Below are 23,807 nucleotides of genomic sequence, written 5' to 3'. Positions count from 1 at the left end.
TAATAATAAATAATAAATAATATAATATAATATTAAAATACAAGAAAATAAATAAAATAGTAATAGTAAATAAATCATAAATAATAATAAAATAATAAATAACAATACTAAAGCTCTAAATAAATATAAAAAGAAATAAAACAAGAAAGCAGTGAAAATCAGTAAAGCTATCAAAAAGTAAAAACAAAAGAAATCAAACAAGAAAGCAATAAAGTTGCATGTAGACACATGGAGTGTGTGCATGTGGTTCCCCTTCCAATGTTTGCTATATTTAATAGATGGTGAGGAAGATGAGAGACATTCCATGATTCCACCATCCATTCTCTTGGGAGAATAGTGTTGTGAGACAAAGGATTCCCTGGAAGTAGTATGTTGATTGAGGGCTCGGGGGTGGCCAGTTGTAGCAAGATTTTGTGCAACTAAGCCTACGGTTGGGTGGAGAGTCGTCCCCAAGACTTTTTTGCAGGTAGCAAAATTCAACTAGCATTCCACAGGTAAGTTCTCTCTCTTCACTCATATTTTTGTAATTTAATGTTAACTAGTTGATAAAGTGCTTGTTGATTATAAACAGCTTGATTAATCTAATTAATTATGTGTTGTTATTTCAGGGCTGTTACAGTTCGAGAGCAAGACGTGCCGAAAACAATGTTCCGGTGCCACTACAGACACTTTGAGTTTCTGGTGATGCCACTTGGTCTAACCAACACTCCCGCTACTTTCCAATCTTGCATGAATAATATTTTCAACAAGCAGTTGAGGAAGTTCTTACTAGTATTCTTTGACGACCTTCTCATATACAACAAGACATGGGATGATCACTTGGGGCATCTAGATGAAATTTTGAGCATAATGCAGGAACAGTCACTCTATGCCAAGGCATCAAAATGCGAGTTTGGAATGACAGAAATTCTTTATTTGGGACATATAATTAGTGCAAAGGGAGTACAGGTTCATCAAGAGAAGATTTAGGCAATATTGGACAAGCCAACGCTTAAGAATCTCACTGAGTTACGAGGATTTTTTGGGATTTGCAACTATTACCGGCGATTTGTCAGAGGGTTCTCTGAATTAAGCGCACCATTAACAAATTTGATGAAGAAAGGAGCATGTAGGTGGACGAAAGAATTAGACAAGATGTTCAACAAGCTCAAGGAAGTGATGAGCCCAAGTCCAATCTTGACCCTTCCCAACTTTAGTCAGCCCTTTGTATTAGAATGTGATGCATCAGGAGAAGGAATAGGAGTTGGCTTAATGCAAAAGGGGCACCCCATTTCATTCGAAAGTCAGAAGTTCCAGGACACAAAGAAACTTTACTCCATATATGATAAAGAGATGTTGGCTATCACGCACACTTTGGCAAAGTTCAGACAATATTTGGTAGGAAATAGGTTCGTAGTCAAGACAGACCACAATAGGCTTGCATCATTTCTTGGAGCAAAAGGACCTGAACGAACAACAACAAAAGTAGGTAAGTAAAGTCCAAGCCTGTGATTTTGATATTGAGTACGTGAAGGGGAAGAAGAATGTCGTGGTTGATGCACTTTCCAGGAAACTGGCAGCATGTTCCCTCATGGAACTTGTAGAAGATTAGAGGGCTCATCTCTTAGCAAAATACACCAAGAACCAGTTTGCATGTGCACTAACCAACAAAATCATCCAATATGACAAGTACAAAATAGTCAATGATATTGTTTACTATAAAGACAAGATATACTTGGTTCCTGAATCCACACTCCGGGAAAAGATTTTGAAGATTACGCATGACAATCCATCACCTAGACGTCAAGGGTTCTTCAAAACCTACTGACATATTAGGGAACGATTTCCATGGAAAGGTCTCAAGGAAGATGTGATGAAATACATTAAGGAATTCGTGACATGCCAACAAAATAAAATTGAGCGCACATATCCTGCGGGTCTTCTCCAACCTCCACCAATTTCAGAACAAAAAAAGGAGAGCATCTCAATGGATTTCATCACAAGGCTACCTAAAGCACAAGGCAAAGACTATATCTACAACGTGGTGGACAAGTTGACAAAATTCACACTTTGCAATCTCAACTGATTATTCGACCAAACAAGTAGCATAATTGTTCTTCAAAGAAGTCTTTAGACTCCATGGACTACCTAAAAATATAGTCAATGATCGAGATAGCAGGTTTATGGGTGCATTCTGGCAAGAGCTTTTCAAACTAGTGGGAACATAATTAACCCCTAGCACTAGTTACCACCCACAAACAAATGGTCAAACAGAAATCATGAATAAGTAGATTGAGGGGTACTTACATAATTATGTGACAAGTCAACAAAAAGCATGGATCAAATGGTTGTACCTTGGGGAGCATTGCTACAATACCACTTACCATTTATCCATTGGGATGATGCCCTTCAGAGCACTATATGGGTATGATGCACCATCCTTTATCAACAAGATTTTTGGAGACAGCAAGGCACCAATTGCTAAAGATTGGATACAAGAGAGTCAAGACATTCTCAAGGTACTCAAGGAAAACATGCAAGCTGCTCAAAATTGGCAAAAGATGTATGTAGACCAGCATCGAACCGAACACAGTTTTGAGGTGGGAGACCTCGTTTTCTTGAGATTGCAGCCCTATAGACAGTCTACACTCAAGAAAAGCAGTGCAAAAAAGCTAAAACCAAGGTTTTATGGACCTTACAAAGTTCTCCGGAAGATTGGCAAAGTGGTGTATGAGTTAGAAATTCCGAGCGACAACAGAATCCATAACGTCTTCCATGTGTCATGTCTCAAGAAGGGACAGCAAGTCACCACCTCTATCGAATTGCCACCATTGGACAAAGAGGGGTAGCTAGAGTTGATTCCAAAAGCAATCATGGCCGTACAAGAAAAGAAGCTAAGAAGACGAATAATTCCAGCATACCTTATTAAATGGAAGAACTTACCAAAGGAGGACGCCACCTCGGAAGGAGAACAAATTTTACAACACCCAAGTCTGCAATTGCTTGAGGGCAAGCAATTTCGGGAAGGGGGATTGTAATGTCCTCTACAAATTGAGGGCTTATGGAAGACGTAATAGCCTATCCGACCCTGTAGGCTATAGTCTTGTTAAAGGGGTAAAAAACCCAAATTTTCTTATGTTGGGGCAACATTGGGCAAAAATTGGGTCGGTTGGGGCTAAATTAAGGGTTGCACACACATTCTTGGAGCCCACAAATATCTAGAAATAGAAGAGGGTTGAGATCAAATGAGCATCATTGTGTGGATCAATTCATTTGTTTCTTGAGCATTAACTCTGAGGGTTTTAAGATCCCTTTCTTTTTGTCAATTTCGGTGGTGAAAGATTCCACCCTAGTTGACACCATTCTATCTTTTCTCTCTGTTTTGGCACAGGAATACCACCTGGAAAGGCAGTGAAATTCTGTTGGTTCTTGATCATTGTTTTGGCACAGGATACCAATCTGGAAGGGCAGCGAAGCTCTGCTTTAATTCCTGGTTCTGGCACAGGACGACCATCTGGAGGCAGCAAGGCTTTCTTTTTATTCTTGAAGTTGTTCTGGCACAGGTTTGTGAAAGAATTCTGGTCAAGATCTACAATCTCCTCCTAAGGCAGAAGCTAAAGCGAGATCTTCCCTGAGGCAGACAGATCTGTTGAGGACATAGAAATAGCGAAGTCTGGTACAGCCCTGGTCTGAGGGCCTCCTAATTGATTTGTACAGACCGAGCCCTAAAATCTTGAAGCAGATGATTAATCTGAGCCCCTAAATCCGAAATTCATTTCCTGAACTGACATCTTAGAGTTTTGTAGCAGACCGAGGTCTTGGAATAAGGGCTGAGACCGGCACTCATGTCTGAGGAGTAGACGAAGGAAGAAAATACGGTTCCCACAGTAGGCCGAGGCCTTGAACACACTCTGAACTCAGCATCCACATCTGTAGAATAAACGGAGGGCAGAAAGACGAAATCGAGAAGAATGCAGATCCTGTAGCCAAATAGGGTTCAAGTTGAATACAGAAATGGAGTACTAACTAGAGTTAAACTCAGAAATTGAATAGACCAAATCTGTGCATAAGGTTAGAGGATTGATACTTGAAGTTACTGGTTAGGGTTTACATCTCAAGTATCAAATTCAGTTTCTGTCTGAAGAAACTATTGTATGGGATCTATGAACATTCTACTGTACTGTTAAATCTGATTGTGATTGAAGTTTGGGTTCTACTGAGGGATGCATTCTGTTGTTGTAGCTTGAAATCCTGATACTGTCCATTAAAGAATATATTATTTGCAGCAGATTTATTGTGTTTACCAAGAAGTTCTGTCTCAAAACCCTAATCCCTTAAAATTCTAGGGCAAAATTAACCTAGCACCCTACAGCCAAACTAGTTCATAACGCCAATTGTTATGTAGCTGCAACAAATATTGCCGTAATTAAAGTTGTCTATCATGAATGAAATCTTGATTTGACAGTAAAACAAGGGTGTTTAGTACCAAGCTTCAAATCTCCCAGAAAAAGTTTTGCCTCTCCCATGCAAGCTGGTCATTACATGCAGTTAGGGCCCGGTGCATGACCGGGTAACTTTGATAAAATAAATACCCCAACCACAGAATCCCATTCAAAACAATTCTTTCAAGCATGCTACATTTCATTGACATCCTTCTGAATTGAGAAAGGGCACGCTTGCCGCGGTGATAATAGGAAGCCTTGTGTAAAAAATCTCCAACTCCCGCCCTTACTATTAAATTTCTTTCTTGCCCAGTGATATTTTATAATATTAAACATGGTTAAACAGGTTTTTTACACGAACTAAAGTTTTCTGCTATAACTTTGCACCATTTACCACCATTTACCCCCTCTGGAGCCAATTAAGCTTGAAGAGAAGCTCTGTTTTAGTTCTTCTGCGTCAGGTAGTAATCTAGAAAGTTCTTTCTCTCGACCCCATATTTTCTTAATATTTTCATTAACCGCAACATCAAAATTGAGATACAGAGGATCTGAAAGTCTCCCTCCCCACAACACCCAACCCGAGGCATCCCCGCCCCTTTTCAAGCAATTTAATATGAAGATACAAAGCTTTGCGCAAACGAAGTGAAGTACCTGACGCACAATAGACGGACAAAAAGAGAAACTCGAGTTTGCTTTTAGACCACGGAAGGCCCGTTTGATGTCCTGTGCATTTCCCTTTTATGTTTTTGTCATAAGTTAACTTCTACATTTAGTTGTATATTGAATCAGACAAACATTGCTGGCAAGCAATTCCGTGCCTTGATGGGGGTAGCGTACCTGTAGCTGTCGCTGCAATCAAAATTTACATTGGATGACGAATTGCGGCCATGGCTTCCTTATTGTTGTTACCTTGACGACTCAGTGAATGGGGTAGTATGGTATTTTGGTGAAATGAATGCGGCGTTAGAACGATTCGAACCTTGCACCGTTTGATTCCAAACTGCTCAGAGTGCTGCTAGCATGTCATGAAGTATTCTTCTCTGTGCACTAATCATTGGCAATCATCCCGCAGCAGTGAGTACAAACGGAAAAAGTTTGGGAGTATAAATTTTCTCAGTTCGATAAAACCATACAGGGGTGAACTCATTTTCTTCCCAATTTAGATGAATTGGATCGACATCTACTTAAAATGGTTCCCACATCTATTTGAAAATGTTACAATGCCAAAAGTTTTTATAACTATAAAATTATAATTTATAAATTTTGAATTTTTCCATGCCTTAGTATTTTGGAGGGTGTTTTTTGGGCATATTTGTTGGTTTAATTTGCTCATAATTTAATAAAATATTTTAGAAATTACAAATTTGAATTATAAACTCTCTCCAATTTGAGTAATATGGGATTTTTGAGAGTAATTAAACAAAACCTTTTTCACATATTAAATTTATTTATTTATTTATTTTCCTTTCTTGAAAACCAATTTGTTTCTTTGCACCTCTTCGAGATTTTATAGAATATGATATTATCTTTAACAATATTTTAATAGTTAAAAATGTTACTCAACAACACTATATTGCATTCACTCTGATCATACTTTGGATGCCTCAACCATTCACATTTTTCAATCTGTGCTCATTAACTTTGCATCTCATTGTATCATCACTGGTTAACCTTGCATCCCATTGTACCATCAAATGTATAGCATAGACTAATATTTTTATCCAAAAGACAAGAATTAAACAAGTGGCAAATCATAAGAATTATGAGTCGAGTGAATAGCGTGTCTCCATGAATCCAAGCTTAATTAAAAAAAAAAAAAAAGTTAAAATGTTCTGTACCTTAAAGGTCACTTCAATTTCCTTTGAAGACAATCTCAGCGAAATTAATGTTATTTGAAAGCATAAAGCAGATATTAGAATAAACAAATTGTTTCGACTAATTGCATTGCATGAATTTGTAACACCCTCCTCCCACATTTACCCAAGTTACTCAATCCATTGGGGTAAACATGTGACAAAGAGTTACTATGATATGATTCAACTCCCCATGTACAGTTAAGGAAGTGGAATCGGCATGACAAGAACAATTTGACCTTCCTCGGAAGCTACAAAACCTTCAGGATCCAACCAACCCCTTCAAGTGTCCAACCCCTGAAAGAACTTGTTTTTACGCTAACCTATAGCCTCAATCACTCCCATGACGAGGCATGCATACGATTGGGACCCTCCAGTCTCTCCCACAACAAGGCATCCATGCAACTGTGGCCTTTTTTAGGCAGTTCAGTGCCAACGACCCTGGATTTTGTACCACTTTTTTAGGGCCAAGACTTAAGCCACTGCCTAGAACTTCGTGAAACTTCCAGAAATGATAAATAACATTGAAACAAGGTTACTAATGCAACCACTTGAACAAGGACTTGATTTGACCCCTACTAGCCATGACATGCATTTCATCAAACATATCATAAATAGGTAATCTACAGGTCACAACAATAGATCTAAGCATAGGGATCTCATACTTATCTGAGAATCGTCAAAGAGGACTGTTATCTCCTCACAATAGATGCATTGTTATCTATTAGGTCATTCATTCATTAACATTTCATGTACGAACCAAAACATGATGAGAGCCATACATCATAACTATCATAAAACATGCTTATAACCAACAAATAACCAAAGATATATCAATGAGGAAACAACCATTAAAGTCACATAATGGCAAGCACATTTACTCATAAAATACCAAAGAAAAAGGAGCTCTTATTAAAATATGCAAATCCAACGAAGTCAGAGACTTCCACGTACCACCCAACCATAGATTGGGCTGAACAAAATCTGTTTTTCAGCCAATCACCCCTGCGCTATATTCTAAGCATGAATATGGGATCTCATGAAACAAATCAAACAAAACCATACTAGGGCTTCCAACGGCCAAACCACCTCAACCCTCAACTAGTGAGTCCACCTCATGGTCGGACATCACTAACCATCACTAGATCGGTCTCTACTCTACCCAAGTTGCCTAGGGCTCCAGAGTGTTTGTTCTAACCAAGGCTTCCAGAACTAGTAACTCAACCCACAGTTGTTGCTAGGCTCTAGAGCGTTTGTCCAACCAGGGCTTCTAGGACTAATAACTCAACCCACCAAGGGCTCTAGAGCGTTTGTCCAACCAAGGCTTCCAGAACTAGTAACTCAACCCAAGTTGTTATAGGGCTTCCATAGCATTTGTCCAACCAAAGCTCCAGGAACTAGTAAGTCAACCCACAACCATAAGGAACATGAGTACCAACCAGAAAATAAGAGGAAATAAACCACAACACCATGGTTATCTAATAAAAGGAAATGTTAGGCAAAACCATTGTCAATCCAAGCAAAGCTCCATGTCAATGACAGATCATGACCAAGAAACCACATGCATGTGCCATGCATGGAAAAAATAACAAGGAAATCATACATGCAACTCAGTATGATCTCAATTGGATCCTTGAAAATTATCAGAGTTCTATAACTGTTTCAAATGATGGCAGACTTCAAAATCTTGTAAACAATGAGCTATCAGGAAATAACCTCTGAATAATGTTAATTTGCAACAAGCACGGAGCAACGAGGACCTTCGGTCAAAGAGCGTTGATCGTTGGCCCATGGGCACTGTGCATGGCGCAAAAATGGCAGTTGGGAGGCTCAAACCTAGAAACGGAGGCTATTTCTGATGCGCGATTAGCGCAGTCGCACATCGCAGGACAAAGCCCCTCGAAAAGGAAAGGCCCCGAGCGCACGGTCACAAGGGAAACCAGGAAACCGTGGGAAAAGCGCTAAAACGACAAGTGAGTCCCGCGCTCCAAAACCGGCGGAATATCGGAGGCATTTCGGGCAGTAAGTGGGTTTGTCAGAGGACCAAGCGATTCCATACATCGAATGACGTGTGTCTGGCAGATGAGAGAGAAAATCGCTCTCATCGCAGGCTAACGGTCGAGCAAGTCACCCGTGCGATAAAAGCGATGACCATAGGATCTGGAGGCCCCATGTCAAACGGCAGAGATTGCACCCGATGGGAGACCAGATTTGGCAGAAGAATAAGTTGAGGCATATAAAGGTTTGAAGTCTAATTTGACCGTTGAGCTGGCGGATGAATCATTTCGTGGAATAACCGAAGTAACAAACCGTTCGAGGAAGAGTTGGCACTCAGTTCGTGAAGGGACAAGTGGCCACCTCTCTATGAAACGTTACACAGTGGCGATGACACAGAAGCAGGGAATTCCAAGCAGACAGAGGCAAGCGATCCGAAGGGCCGAAGAGGAAGTGAACAGTCAAGGGACCGAATAACTTTAAGCCACAAACAAACAGAGGAGACAGAGGAGATAGAATAAAGAGTGAAGCAAGAAGCAGAGAACAGATAAGTCGAGCTGACCTGCAGAGCTAAGGCAGCATCGAGCAGACAGAACCGAGAAGGCTTGAGAGGTTCAAGCAATCCCTGTGAGGATATATGTCGGGAACTGAGTACCAAATTGGACTCATCCTATTAAGACCAGTTGAGGTCGAGACTTGGTAAGGGGGAGTCTGTGTACTTCAGTGGCTTGGGGAATCCAAGTACCGCCCTACTAAGCATCATCTGTTGCAGAAGACTCAAATTGAGCTCCTCATTGTAAAAACTCTCCTCAAAGACACAATAAAAAAAAGGCCGCCACTGAAAGCTGGACCAGGAGATGTAGCCCAGGAGGATTGGGTGAACTCCTTATTAAACTGTTGTGTTTTGCATTTGCTTGTTGTGTTTCTCTTACTGTTTTCCAGTGTCTGTTTATTTCGCAATATTATCGATCCGTTGCCTAAGATAATATATACACACACACCGGCACATGAGTCTGTAATACCTACATTAATTTACTGAAATCATTCATAAGTGATTTCAAATCAGGTGGTATCAGAGCTCTAGGTTGTTAAGGTTAGACAAGCTTGTGTTGGATTTAGCTGTTGAATGTTAACTAGATCAAAGCTCAAATTAGGAGAAGGAGAGTTGGTCGAAACTAATCCTGAAATTGGAAGAGTCTATCCTCAGAAGACAATGTCGAAGGAAGGTTCTGTGGGGCCAGACCCTCAATTTATAGATAGTTTCCTGGCCATAAGGTCCATGGTAGAGGAAATGTATAAGGACTTTAGAAAACATAAAGATGAAGATTCATCAGGCTCCAAACAAGATAAAGGAGAAGAAGAGTCTCTCCTCCATGACCACTCAAAAGGCAAAGGGAAAGAAGAAAGCTTTCTCACACCTCCTAATAGCCCTGAACATAAAAAGAAGACATCTTTGATTAAACTAGATGTTAAATTTGATTTACTAATATATGATGGAGAGTTGAATGCAGAAAAGTTGGACAATTGGATTAGACAAATTGATGTTTATTACAGAGTGCAAAGTATTGATTCAGACAAGAGCAAGATTCAGTTGGCCAGCCTACGCCTTGGAGGCACTGCCTTGGTTTGGTGGGAAGGCAAGACCCAAACTAACATGAAGAGACATGGTAAGACTATTTCTATCTGGAGTGAATTTGTTTCTGCAATAAAAAATCAGTTCTATCCACTGGCCTACATGCAGCAAGCCATGATGAGCTGACAAACTCTTCGACAACTGAAAGGGCAAAGTGTACAAGGTTACACCCAAGAATTTAGGAAGAGAGCATTGATTATAGGAATCCAATTAGACTCACCTAAGACTCTGTTAAAGTACATTGGTGGTCTACATAGCTACATGAGGCACACTATCCTCATGTTTAACCCCACTAGTATAGATGAGGTATTTGTTCAAGCTACGCATCTAGAAGCTAGAGGAAAGAATGGAAACCCAGAAGTTGGGGGATCATCCCAACCCACTGCAAGCAAGAATAAGGAGAAAAGAAAACATAAATGGAAAGCAAGGAAGGCCAACACTGCACAGAAAAGCAAGTCTTCATGCACTCACTGTAAGAAGGATGGGCATGGTGATGAGCATTGTTGGATTCTGCATCCGGAGCTGAGACCTAAGAAATTCGAGGGCAAAAAGAAGAAGACTGATGCAGCTATTCAGAAAGATTTGGGGTCGGACTCAAGAGATGAAACAACCATTGCAGCCACAGGTATAAAAGGTGAAAATTCTGAAGCATATACTAGTAATTCTGCACAATCTACTTTTGATGAAGAAAATGAGAGAAAAAGACATGAGCTTTTCCATATTCGAGTTATTTCCAAACATAAAAAGATTGATACTTTGTTTGATAGTGGCTCACAAGTAAATTTAATTTCTGAAGCAATTGTAAAGAAGTTGGGATTGTTGACACCTCACAAGAAACCATACCCATTAGGATGGTTAAATGATAAAGCACGACTACAAGTGACTAGACAATGCAAACTCAAGTTTTCTTTTGGGTCAGCATTTGTAGATGAGGTTGAGTTGGACATAATTTCTTTGGATATATGTGGAATTTTTTTAGGAAGTCTTTACTTGTATGACAGAAAAACTATTTTCTATAGAGCTGAGAACAAGTATGTACTCGTTAAACATGGAATCGAATACTTTGTAAGAGCTCATAAGCTCAAGATTAATTATACTCTCATAAACTCAGGGCAGATGAAACGAATGATAAATTCATGCAAACAATTTTTACTGATGGTTGTAAAGGAAAGGAAACCTGATAAAACCAATGTATTTGAGGGCTGTGATGCTAAACAGCAAGCTGATTTAGAAAAAGTTGTTTCAGAGTATGATATCTTGTTTCAAGAACCTAAAGGTCTGCCACACAAAAAGGAAATAGTGCATGAAATTAATTTGCAGCAAGATGCTCCATTGCCTAACATTGGGATGTACAGGTTGTCCACTTTAGAGAATGCAGAAATCAAGAAGCTGGTGCAAGAGTTGCTCGAGAAAGGGTTCGTCGGACCCAACACGTCACCATGTGGATCTCCAATTGTTTTGGTGAAAAAGAAAGATGGCTCGTGGAGAATGTGCATTGATTACCGAGCACTGAATAAGATAACAATCAAATTGTTATCCCCTTCCTCGCATAGATGATCTATTGGATCAATTGAAAGAAGCTGTTTATTTTTCCAAGTTAGACTTGCATAGTGGATATCATCAGGTCAGAGTTGCAGAACAAGATGAATGGAAGACTACTTTCAAAACAAAGCAGGGATTGTATGAGTGGCTGGTTATGCCTTTTGGCTTAACTAATGCTCCTGCTACTTTCATGAGAATAATGAATGATGTACTAGGACCTTTTCTTGATGATTTTGTTATTGTATATCTGGATGACATTTTGATAGTTAGCAAAACATGGGAAGAACATTTAAAGCATGTTAAGCAGACACTAGATGTTTTGAAAAGAGAAAAACTTTATGTTAAACTCTCAAAATGTGAATTTGGCAAAACATCTTTGAATTATTTGGGACATATAGTAGGGGTGGTCAATTGAAGATAGATCCCTCTAAGGTGGCAGTCATTGTAAACTGGCCTAAACCCAAATCTACTACAGAAGTTAGGAGCTTCTTAGGAGCAGCACAATATTGGAGAAAGTTCATTTCTAACTTTTCCTTAATTGCAGCTCTCTTACATGCTTTAACAAGATTGAACAAGGTGTTTCAGTGGGGAGGCAAACAGCAGAAAGCCTTTAACACCTTGAAAGAAAAGATTAGTACAACACCAGTACTAGCACTGCCTGATCTTCAAAGACCGTTTGAGATCCAAATGGATGCCAGTGACTATGCCATGGGAGTAGTGTTGATACAGCACAGTAGACCCATATGTTATCATTCTGAGACATTTAATTCTGCAGTAGTTAACTATCCCACATATGATGAAGAATTGTATGCACTAGTACACAGTGGGAAAAAGTGGAAACATTACTTAATGGGCAAAGAGACGGTAATACATACTGATCATCAACCACTTCAATATCTAAACTCCCAAACTAAGTTGCAGCAATCAAGACACTATAGATGGATGGGTTTTCTACAACAGTTTCATTTAGTCATCAGATATAAAAAGGGCATACACAATAAAGTTGCAGATATGTTATCTAGACCCATTATAAATGCATCTACTATACTTAAGCATAATTCTGTGTTACATGAGAGCTACATTGAACAATATGCTCAAGATATAGACTTTAAATATGTATATGCAACTTTAAGTCAAGGCAAACGAGTAGAAGAATTAGATTATCATGTTAAGGACTAACTCCTATATCATTGTGGGAAGCTATGCATTCCACAAACTGAAAGAGTAAAGATAATTCAAGAAGCACACACTTCTCTAATATCAAGTCACTTTGGGGTAAGTAAAACAGTTGCACAGCTACAAAGATTTTGTTATTGGCCAAAAATGAACGAGACAGTTTCTAGATATGTAAGAGTGTGTACTATGTGTGCTAAAAGCAAGCCCATCAATAGAAAACTAGGCTTGTACGCTCCATTACCAGTTCCTTCTCATCCTTGGGAGAGTGTTTCCATGGACTTTGTTGGAGGACTGCCTAAATCTAGGAAAGGTCATGATTATCTGTATGTTATTGTGGATAGGTTCAGCAAAATGTGTGTTTTGATACCTTGTAATAAACAGATTACAGCTGAACAAACTACAAAACTGTTCTTTCAACATGTATGGGTTCATTTTGGATTACCCACTTCCATTATATCTGATCGAGACACCCGATTTGTGGAAAAGTTTTGGTCAAGTCAGTGGGAACTGATGGACACCAAACTGAAGAAAAGCACAGCTTTCCATCCACAAACCGATGGCCAGACAAAAGTAGCCAACAGGACAGTGATCCAGTTACTCGGGGGATATTGTAGTAAGCATCGTAAGCTTTGGGATGAACATTTGTGTTATGTGCAACACGCTTACAACCGAGCCAAACATTCTTCTACACAGAGATCTCCTTTTGAGACCTGTTTTGGTTTCACACCAAGGTCGCCCTTGGATTTTGTCTTTGGTAACGACACAACAGTTGAGGGACACAACAATGTGGATAGGGCAACTAGGTTCTGTTAGTGTCGGTCTTGAGCCCTCCATCGGTGATCAAAAGCTCTTTGCATATGCATAGGTAGGTGTCTCATCAGTGTCAGTTTTGCATCCCGTTAGGCATGCCATAAAACTGATGGAGGAGCTGGTCCTTGTCCCCTTCTTGGCTTTGCTGGATCAGGTCATGTCAGGTATTAAGCTTGTGTCATACTTGTTTTGTTTTGTCTTGAAGTCCCAAGTCTTAGGTCTAGGGTTTTGGTCAAAAATCACTGCAAGGTCATGAGCCAAAGGTCCATGAGTGCCCAGCAAGCCAGAAGGAGGTATGTACATATGTTCCATTGATATTTTTCATCAGGTACAGCTCATTTATACCTTGGATTTAAAAACCCTGTTTTTAAACCCAAGGTCATGTAATATTTGTAAAAAATAAGGAAAATTTCAAAAGTCTTCAAAATGCCGGCAATAACCCCGGTCTCCTCGCCAGAGTCCATCAGATGGTCAACCTGCAAAAAGAATGAAGTTAAAGCGCCTCAAAAGCTAAATTCAGGACAAAGCAACTCAAAAAGCAGTGTTAAAAGTGAATGTCAAAATAGAACATTAGAGAGTGGGTTTTGTAAATTAATTTTTTCAATTTGAACCTACAAGAGGTAAATTTCCCTCTAAACATCTTCATTATGCCTCTATGAGCTAGCAAAGAAGAGCAAGAGGGCGGAAAGAGAGAAAGAGGGCGAATTGCAGAAAAATTAAGGAGATTTCTGGTGCGCGACCACTCGGGCAGTGTGCGCGACCACCTGGGCGGTGCGCGACCACTCGGCGCCTCCTCCACAGTTCAAATTTCTAACGCGCGCGACCACTCGGGGTGTGCGCGACCACTCGGAGCCTGCGCGCGACCACTCGGGCTCCCACTCACAGAACCTTCCTAAATCCACTCAAATCGCATTTTGGTTTGCTAATTGCTCGAGGTAGGCCTCTCTAATGTATTGAATGTTTGAAACATGGATGATGAGCTTGTGTTCATGCATTTTTACCATCAAAAATATGAAGAGAAATAGGTTTAGTGATTGTTTGTTCATGTAGGCAATTTTGCTAAGGTTGGTGTTTGCTTTCAAGGTTTTTAATTCCTCTTTATTCCCTCCATTACTCCTATTAGATTTACAATTGTCATAATGTGTCTCTATCTCATCACATTTGCAATGAATATCAATTCCCCATTCCCTATACCTAAAACCCTAATCCCTCTCATATGCATCCCTTAAACCCTAATTCCTTCCCCACAGCAATATTATAAAAAAAATATATATAAAAACACAGCAAGAATCAAAATAGTGATGTGTAAAAGGAAAGAGCAATTGCAATGGTAAAAATAATAAAACAAAAAAGACAAAAAACAGAGGAAAAGATTACTATGTGTAGCCAAGCCATTGCAAGAACAAAAGAAACTTATTGCTGTGCATAGTCCTCACAAATACAGTGAAAAGAAGGCTGTGTTATTCAAAGCAAAAATAAAGCAAATACAGCTGTACATATTTATTAAAGGACATGCTGCTCTGAAATACTGTTTGCAAAAGAATGTTGCTATGTCTCCAAAACCAAACCCTACGCATCCTTTTCCCTTCTATCCCCCTAATACCCTTGATGCAATGCATCTCCTTTCTCTTTTGAATTTGTTAAGTAAAGCCCTCCTCCCCTTATGACAAATGTAAATTAATTCCTTATTTCCCCTTAGCATCAAAAGTACATCAATCCCTTGGAAAAACAGAGTATGCCTAATAATGTACAGTCAAAGGACAAAATCTAAGAGCGATCTGTTGATGCTAGTAATCAGTGCTGCCCCATCTCCTGTATTACATGCTACCCCTTACCCCCTGTTGAAAAATGTATTGTCCTTTCCCTTGGTGACCTTATTACATGTCTTCCCTAATAAAGATATTTCTTTGCAAATGATTTCCCGATGATGAGAGATGAGATAACATGTTTGACATTTTGTGAATTATTCCTTAAAAGTTCCCTGTTTTTATATATTTTCCCATTCCTTATGAAAAAGTCCCTCCCCTAACATTTCCCTCATGATTTTTTCCCCTTGAAAACAGCATACTTCTCAGCATTTTGCAGGCAGGGCAGCAGTCAACTTTGTCTATTTTCTCCACCTTGCTCAATAACACCATGTCAACCACTGAAACTAATGAGCAAGGTGATGACCGGTCTTCTTCTACGGAGGTTGAGGCACAGCAGAGGCCTCGTAGGGGTGGCAAAGGTGGTCATCATAGGAGAGAAGAGCCCACATCTTTAGCAGAATTACAGGCTTGCCCATTGGCAGTGACTTGTTTCCAGTACATGTCATGTTTCCAGTTTTGCGAGAGGCTTGCCCAGATTCAGCACCACAGGGAGTTGGCCCGGCTATTTGTTTTGCGCCTTCATGATGGGCAGGTTACTCTTGCAGGGGTGAATTTTGTGTTTTCTCCTGAGATGATTTCAGAGGCTACCGGGACACCCAATGTGGGTGAGGTGTGGCCAAAGCGCAAATGGCTGGATTTTGTTTATTTTGAGCCATATGTCAGGCCAGCATTCGTACATCACTTGTCAGGGAACTTTCCTTTCAGATTCCTCCGAGAGGAGTATGCTCCGATCATGCGGCTTATCATGCATTACTTCACATGTGAGGGAAGGTTTTCACGAGTCTTTGCTTGTCACATTCGCTTGTTGATGCACTTTACCCGAGTGAGGATGATGAACATCCCGGTTTACTTCTTCCAGGACTTTCAGAGGATGGTGTCCGTGTTTCAGAGGCAGTCCCCAGCTCAGCAGCACAGGAGTTTGTGCCATCATGGTCTCATTCAGCTCATTGTTTCCCATCAGTTGAGTCAGCAGGGCATTCCATGGGCAGACTTCATTTCTCATGAGGTTTTTACAGTGCCACCACAACCACAACCAGAGCCAGAGGCCATTCATGAGGCGGGAGGTCCATCACACCAGCCCGAGATTATTGTTCCGAGACATGTTGCTTCCCCACCGCAGCTTACATATCAGAGGGGTCATAGGACCTTATTTGTAGCAGCTCGACGAGTATTTTCTCCACAGCAGGTGGAAGGGGTCTCGTCATCTTCTTCAGATCAGCGAGTGTTATCTCCACACCAGGTGGAAGGGGCCTCGCATTCTTCATCAGCAGAGGCAGTACGGGAGGGCAAGCAGCCCATGATTGAGGATGAGAGAGTTGGCGATACACATCATGATTTCATTGACCTTGACGCTCACTCTCCTTCTTCAGATTTTTATGAGCTTATCAGACAGAGAGAGGAGGAGAACCTCGTGTTGCAGCAGAAGCTCGAAATGGCTCAATGGACCATCACTTATCTGGAGCAGCGCAACAGACAATTAGAGGCGAAGAAAGAACTTGATGAGCTATGGAGGATCCGCGGTAATCGAGGTTTGAACCGTAGGAGGCCCGGGGACCCATTGCCTGCTGACCGGGAGTCTTTGCTCATTCAGGCAAATGCTCGCTTGGAGAGACTGTTGGAGAAAGCCAACCAGGACAAGAGGCTGCTACGGGACATGAAAAATCATTATTGGGCGAGAATGCATGTTTGCAAGGCAAAAATGAAGATACTCCAAAGGAAGTTGTCCGAGGCCCGCAAGAGGAGGAAGAAGACCAACCCGCTCCGTATCTTGGCTGAGGCCTCTCTTACTCACCATGATACTCATTAGCCTCCTCCTGGCAGCAAACTCAAGAAATTTTGAGAGTTTTGAGGCATTTTTGGCATTTTTGAGAATTTTACAGGTTTTGGCCATTGGAGTGGTCTCACCCCGCGCGCGACCACTCGTGGGGACAGCTCAGAACGGGGAAAACTCTACATTTTTGGAATTTTCATGCAAAAATACACTTTCCTATGGATGGACTTCAAATTTTATGGAGATTTGGACTTCCAAGAGCTCAAAATACATGCAAATTTTGACTTTCTGCCCCTTTTTTGAGTTGCAGAAAGCTGCCTTGGGAGAAATGACTTTTGAGGGGTCAAATCAACTCCAAATTCAGAAATTCCAGTGGGGTTGGAAAGTAGACTCATAGACCTTTCCAACAAGCTATCTTGCACCTGATTTGGACACCAGGAAGGCCATCAAACACAGCTGCCAATGTGCGTGACCACTCCAAGGGAGGGGCGCGACCACTCAGGGAAATTTCACCATTTTGACTATTTCGGCCTCCAAAACACTGTTTTTACTTTGGTTGACTTTTGATGTATGTAAATGATGGATTGTTGGGTAATTTTCATGGCACATGGATACATTTACTCTCCTTTAACACTTCTAGAAGTTTCCTTGATGTAAATAGTGAATATTAAATGCATGGATGGGTTACCTAAGTTTTAGAGGCAAGTTGTTTTGACTGCCTATTATCTAGTGCTCAGTTTAGAATTAGTTCAAACTGCTCCTAGGAAGCTGAGCTCGACCCCTAGAGGTGGGGAAAGGAGTTAGATGATCTATATTATGCCTTCTCTTGCTCATTTTCATGGTTGGACTCTTGAGGGAGAAGCTCTATTGTATATTTTACTTGTATCTCTGCAATTTGAGGAAAAGGAAGGCCAGGGTTTTGCAGACATCATTGTGGATTCTTGTGGATTATTGTGTTGATAGTGTGTTTCCTACTTGTCATTGTAAGTGTGTTTATGTGTTCCATCTCTTATTCTATTGCTGCTAATTAAACAAAAGAAGTGATAAAGTTTGAATTCATGCATGCCATGCTCAGCTTTCAATTTTGTTTAATATTTATGTTTTCCACTGTCTAAAGAGGATTCAAAGTCATTGTTTTCCCTCTTTAGCTCCCTCTCTTTCTTCCTTGATCATCCATCTCAGCTTAAGGCATCAGCACAAACTCCTTCCTTGCCCCAAAGACCCACCTGCAAAAACTGAGCTCAATCCCCACACCCTGAATTGCACTCCCTCCAATTGCCACCAAAAACCCCAAAAACTTTAAATCAACCCTCCTTATCAGTTTACTAGCCTAATATCTTTGATCCTAATTGGTCAGCTCACCCCATTGAGAAAATACCTTGAGTCTGACCGGAGAGAGCCTTCTCCTTCCTCGTAGGGCTAGCTACGAGGTGTAATGGTTTGATGTAGCCTTGAGATTTGTCTATCTCAGCCTAGGTGAAATTTCAAGCGCTAACATAGTGGCGACCATACTGGGGAGAACAAACTTGTTTGTGTGTTGATGTGTGTGTTTCGCAAGTCTTAGACGGAGCCTGAAGTTACGCCAGGTAGCCTTTGAACACGCTCTTGTTTTACATCAGCATTAGTAGATAAACGCTGCTTCAGTCAATCTCCGTGAGCTTCTGAAACCCTCACTTCAGTGACATCTTTATCCCAGTATCATTATGGACTCTAAGCTTCGGATGATAGGCTAAGAGTTTCCATACGGCTGAGCGGTTTTTCCTTTCCTAGTCTATTCGCGAAAACAAGCTGGCTACTGATCCAAGACCAATTGTCAGATCTAATTCATGCCCAGCTATTTTTGAGTATCTTGAAGATCTTGATTTCGATGAAAGTTTTGAGTTGTCGTTGTTCAAAGCTAAATCTGAAAGTGCACTTGCTACTCTAGTTCCTAATCCTGATTTTGCAGCTGCTATTGAATTTGAGAGGCATAATAAATTAGTTGAAAATTTCATTTTGAGGAATCTCCAGACACGTGTACAAGCTACAACTCTTGTTGATTTCCTTGAAAATATCTCTGGTCATATTGGATCTTCTATCACGGCGCATGAACAGGCAAATCCCCCTTATATTGCCATCACTCCCATAGTTACTCATCCCCCATCTACAGTTGTTTCGCCTTCGGTTTCACATACTACTTCTCCTCCTCTTACTCCTCATACTGCTACACCTACCCCGCCTGCTACTCCAAGATCTACCTTACCTAGAAAAATGGCAGCCCGGTTTGCCCCACTTGTATTGCATGCTAATCTTCATGACATGCCAGCTGACTATCAAAGCAAAATTCCCATGTTTGATGGCACTCCACAAAGTATTACAACACAGCAACATATCGATAAAATGTCCACTTTCTTTGATCTATATGAGTTAGATGAAGAAGATGTTACCATGCGGTTGTTCGTGCAAACATTTGCCGGAGAAGTAAGAAAATGGTTCAGAGGGTTGGCAGCTAACAGCATCACCACCTTAGAAGCACTTGAGAATCAATTCTTGGACCGATGGGAAATAAGGAAAGACCCGCTGCAAATCAATGCCGAGTACAACAACCTCAAGCGAAATCCGGGTGAGTCGGTTCAAGATTATATCATCAGATTTAATTCAGTGTATAACACTATACCCGATGATTTGAAACCATCAAGAAAGTCCGCATTGCTTAAGGTTCCCGGATGGTTTCGATCCGGAGATGGCCTACTCACTGCGGGACCGAGATCCTCCTACCTTGGAGGAAATGCAGAAAATTGCAGTCAGTTTGGAGGCTAATTTGAATGACAAAAGGGCAAGAATGAAAGCGGAGAAGAAGGTCACAATCAAAGAAGAGGCAGCATCCACTTCTCAGGTTCTTCGTACAGTTGAGGAGATGAAAAAGGCACTCCAAAATCTTAGTCTTGGCAAACCGGAACCACAAGTTCGAAACCCAAATTTCAGAGGTCAACAACAGCAGCCCCAATATAGAATCAAACAGCGGGAAACACGAGCACAAGAGGCTGCCGTGCAGCAGCCAATCCAACCCCCATTTCAGCAAAACTATGTCACTCAAGAATCAGAAGATGAAGGTGAAGGTCTTGGTGAAGAGAATCATTTTTTCACTCCCGATGATCTGCCCACATACATCACGGAAGAAGAAGAGCTGGTAAGTAATGCTTATACACCTCAAGATGAGCACTATATTTTATCTAATGATGTTGTACTTCAAGATGAGTCTGAAGAGTATCAAAGAGGTTACTTACACGCTTTATCAGCTCAGCAAGGCCAGCAAAGGCAATTGAGAAACCGGACAATTCCCATAAATCCGATTCAAAAGAGGGCGGAAAACTTGGCAAAGAATGGTGCTGCTGTTCCACAGAGAAAAGGTAAAGAAATCATGGATCCTTCATCAACTCAAACAGTTCCAGCAAACAAGATGGATAAGCCATCAAATGTACCCAAAGATAGAGTAGAAAAACGAGACAATCCGGCAAAGGAAGGTGAAAAGAGTCAAGCATTCAGCATTGAGAATGAAGTTGCAAAATTGAAATTGACCATTCCATTGACAGAAGTCATGAAGAATAGTACATATCGTGCACAAATTTCTAAAGTGTTCAACATTGACCCAATGTTAGATGCGGTGAACGTAGAGGATGACCAGCCGGAATTGATCTTTGGACCAGCTCTAAATGGTGAGTCCCCCGAGAGTGAGGTTCCTCCATTCTATATCAGCTTGAGAATTCATGATTATGTGCTTCATAATGCTATGTTCGATTCGGGAGCGTCACATAATTTAATGCCCAAGGCAATTATGGAGAAGTTGGGGCTTGATATTACTCGAAAGTACCATGACCTATATTCATTTGATTCCAGCCGGGTTAGATGTATTGGCTTAATTAAAGATTTGGTTGTTAGTCTGGATCAAATTCCCGCAAAGAATCTATTGATGGATGTGGTAGTGGCGGACATTCCTCCACGATTTGGCATGCTCCTCTCAAGGTCATGGGGATCCAAGCTTAAAGGTACTCTTCAGCTGGATTTTTCATATGCTATTATTCCGGTGTTTGGACAAATGAGGAAAGTGTATCGAGAGCAAAAGATGAAGTATATGATTACTAGCAAGGAAAAGCCAGTAAATCATCCTGTAAATTATGTACAAACAGATTTAGGATCTTTTGTTTTGTTTGCGGAAAATTTAAATGATATAGATAGTCAGCTAGTTCAGGTAGAAGATATCCCAGGCATTGCAGAAAATTTCAGAGAAGTATTGAGAACGGAAAGTGAAGAAAGGACTGCTGTCATAAGGTCAATCGCTGAAACAAATGGGCAGCAAATCGCCACTGCAACAACATCAGATTTTCAGCACCTAGAAGATGATGAAGAGGGTCTTTGGACTATGGATTTTGATGGTGCAGTGGGCAGCGATGGTGCTGGTATTGGTGTGTGGATTCGAAGTCCATTCTCAGCCCAAGATCGAGTTCCAAGCAAGGTACGAGTATGTTCTTATAAATTAGCATTTGATTGCTCGAATAATGAGGCAGAATATGAAGCTCTTATTGCTGGTTTGAAAATCCTTCTGAAGTTAAAGGCAAAGAAAATAACAGTATATGGCGACTCCGAACTAGTTATCAAACAAGTCAAAGGTGAATTTCAGGCCAAACATCCACGTATGAGAGCTTATAGAAATGTTGTTTTAGATATCCTGAAAAGATTTTCTGAACATACTTTGACATGTGTGCCCCGGATTCAAAATGGTGTTGCGGATGCATTGGCAAAAGCAGCAAGTAATTTGAAAATACCAATGAATTCAAGCAACAAGTTCGAAATCTATGTGAAGCATCGCCCTACAATCCCGGATAATCAAAGGTGTTGGCAAGTCTTCCAAGATGACGAAGAAATCAAAGACTTCTTGCATGGAGAAGGTGAATTCGAAGAAATCTCAATAGACATGGAGCCTGAAGGAGTAAATCAAATGGATGTTTTGCAGCTGAAAGACAATTATATTCCTAAAGGGTTAATTCCTTTAGAGGAACTTTTTGATCAAGATGATGTGGCCCGCAAGCCAACTTTGATGCCAACAGAAGAAGGTGTGGAAGATGTGAATCTTGGGACAGCCGAGAATCCAAAGATGGTGAAATTATCAAAAGCATTGCCGCTCAAGGTAAAGAATCAATACATTAGATTATTGTCATCATTTTCTGATGTGTTTGTTTGGGATTATTCAGATTTAAGGACCTATGATACAAGCATTATTCAACATACTATCCCCATAAAGCCAAATCAAAAGCCTTTTCGACAAAAGTTGCGGAGGATCAATCCCAAGTTGTTGCCTTTGATTGAGAAGGAAGTCAATAGGCTCTACAAGTCCGGAATTATAGTTCCTATTCGCTTTTCTGATTAGATCTCCAATCTAGTGCCTGTGAGAAAGAAGACCGGTGAAATACGCTTATGCATAGACTTCAGAAATTTGAACAAAGTATCTCTCAAGGACAACTATCCGCTGCCCAAAATGGACCACATATTGCAGCGGGTAATGGGTGCCTCAAGGATGTCATTGCTAGATGGATACTCCGGCTACAATCAGATTTTAGTGCACGAAGATGATCGTGACAAGACAGCCTTCACCACACCGTGGGGAACGTTTCACTATGCCAAAATGCCATTTGGGTTGAAGAATGCCGGTGCTACATTTCAGCGAGCTATGGATATGGCCTTTGCCAATGAAAAGGATATATTCTTAGTTGTTTATCTTGATGACTTAACCGTATTTTCCAAATCAGATGAGGAGCATTTATTTCATTTGACGAAAGTTTTCCAAAAATGCAGAAAATATGGCATTTCTTTAAATCCAAAAAAGAGTCTTTTTGCCATGGGTGAAGGCAAGTTGCTGGGACATATCATTTCCAAAGACGGCATACGAATCGACCCCGCACGGGTGGAGGCAATTCAGCAGCTAGAGCAGCCCCGGAACAAGAAGGAAATACAATCTTTTAATGGCAAATTAAATTTTCTGCGCCGCTTCATTCCTAACCTTGCAGAGCACCTTAGAGAGATAACCAATATGCTTCGGAAGGACAGCGAGATCAAATGGACCGAGGAGGCGGTCAAATCTTTCAATTTAATCAAGGTAATCTTGTCTTCAGCCCCAACCTTGATCAGCCCCGATTATACTCAGGATTTCATTTTGTTTTCTTTTGCTTCTGAGCATACATTGGCAGCCGTATTAATGCAAAAGAGAGAAGGAGTTGAGAGGCCAATTGCATTTTTCAGCCGAATCATAAGAGATGGGGCGCTAAATTATAACATCATTGAGAAACAAGCGTTGGCACTGATTAAGGCTTTGAAAGATTTCCGGGTATATATTCTTAACTCTCATGTATTAGCATATGTCCCTAGTGCAGCCGTAAAAGATGTCTTGGTACAAACGGAGCCGGAAGGTAGGAGGGGTAAGTTGATTGCTTCTCTTTTGGAATATGATGTTGAAATCAAGCCTACCAAGCTGATTAAAGGCCAAGGTCTCGCAAAATTGATGGCTGAAACAAATCTCCATGCCCTTGATATCAACTTGATTGCTGCCTTATCCGATGATGGGGAAGAAAATTCAGTGGTTCAGGTATCGGATATTTTTATTACTTCTCCTTGGTATGCTGATATAGTTTATGTGCTTCAGCATGTATCCGCACCTCCTGGAATGTCAAGAAACAAAGCAAGGACATTGAAGCTAAAGGTTGCTAA

General features: G+C 40.7%; 1 protein-coding gene across 2 annotated transcripts in view; it reads right to left on the bottom strand.

Annotated features, from left to right (window-relative positions):
- Positions 1-5,628, bottom strand: part of PEX10 (peroxin 10) — a 273,167-nt gene extending 267,539 nt beyond the window's left edge. Inside the window, exon 1 of one of the 2 annotated variants that reach the window (XM_089459013.1) lies at positions 5,259-5,628. The gene's annotated coding sequence lies outside the window, so the exon portion shown is untranslated. Of the gene's footprint in view, positions 1-5,072; positions 5,187-5,258 lie in introns of those variants that run through there. The other variant, XM_089459014.1, reaches the window with a different exon arrangement.
- Positions 5,629-23,807: the final 18,179 nt, after the last annotated feature.

Source organism: Pinus tabuliformis, chromosome 7, assembly GCF_031772625.1.
Source record: "Pinus tabuliformis cultivar Carrire ecotype Pingquan chromosome 7, CPIR1, whole genome shotgun sequence".
Classification (NCBI taxonomy): Eukaryota; Viridiplantae; Streptophyta; class Pinopsida; order Pinales; family Pinaceae; genus Pinus; species Pinus tabuliformis.
The sequence above is the reverse complement of the archived record's forward strand: the minus strand, read 5'-3'. Positions and strand labels throughout refer to the sequence as shown.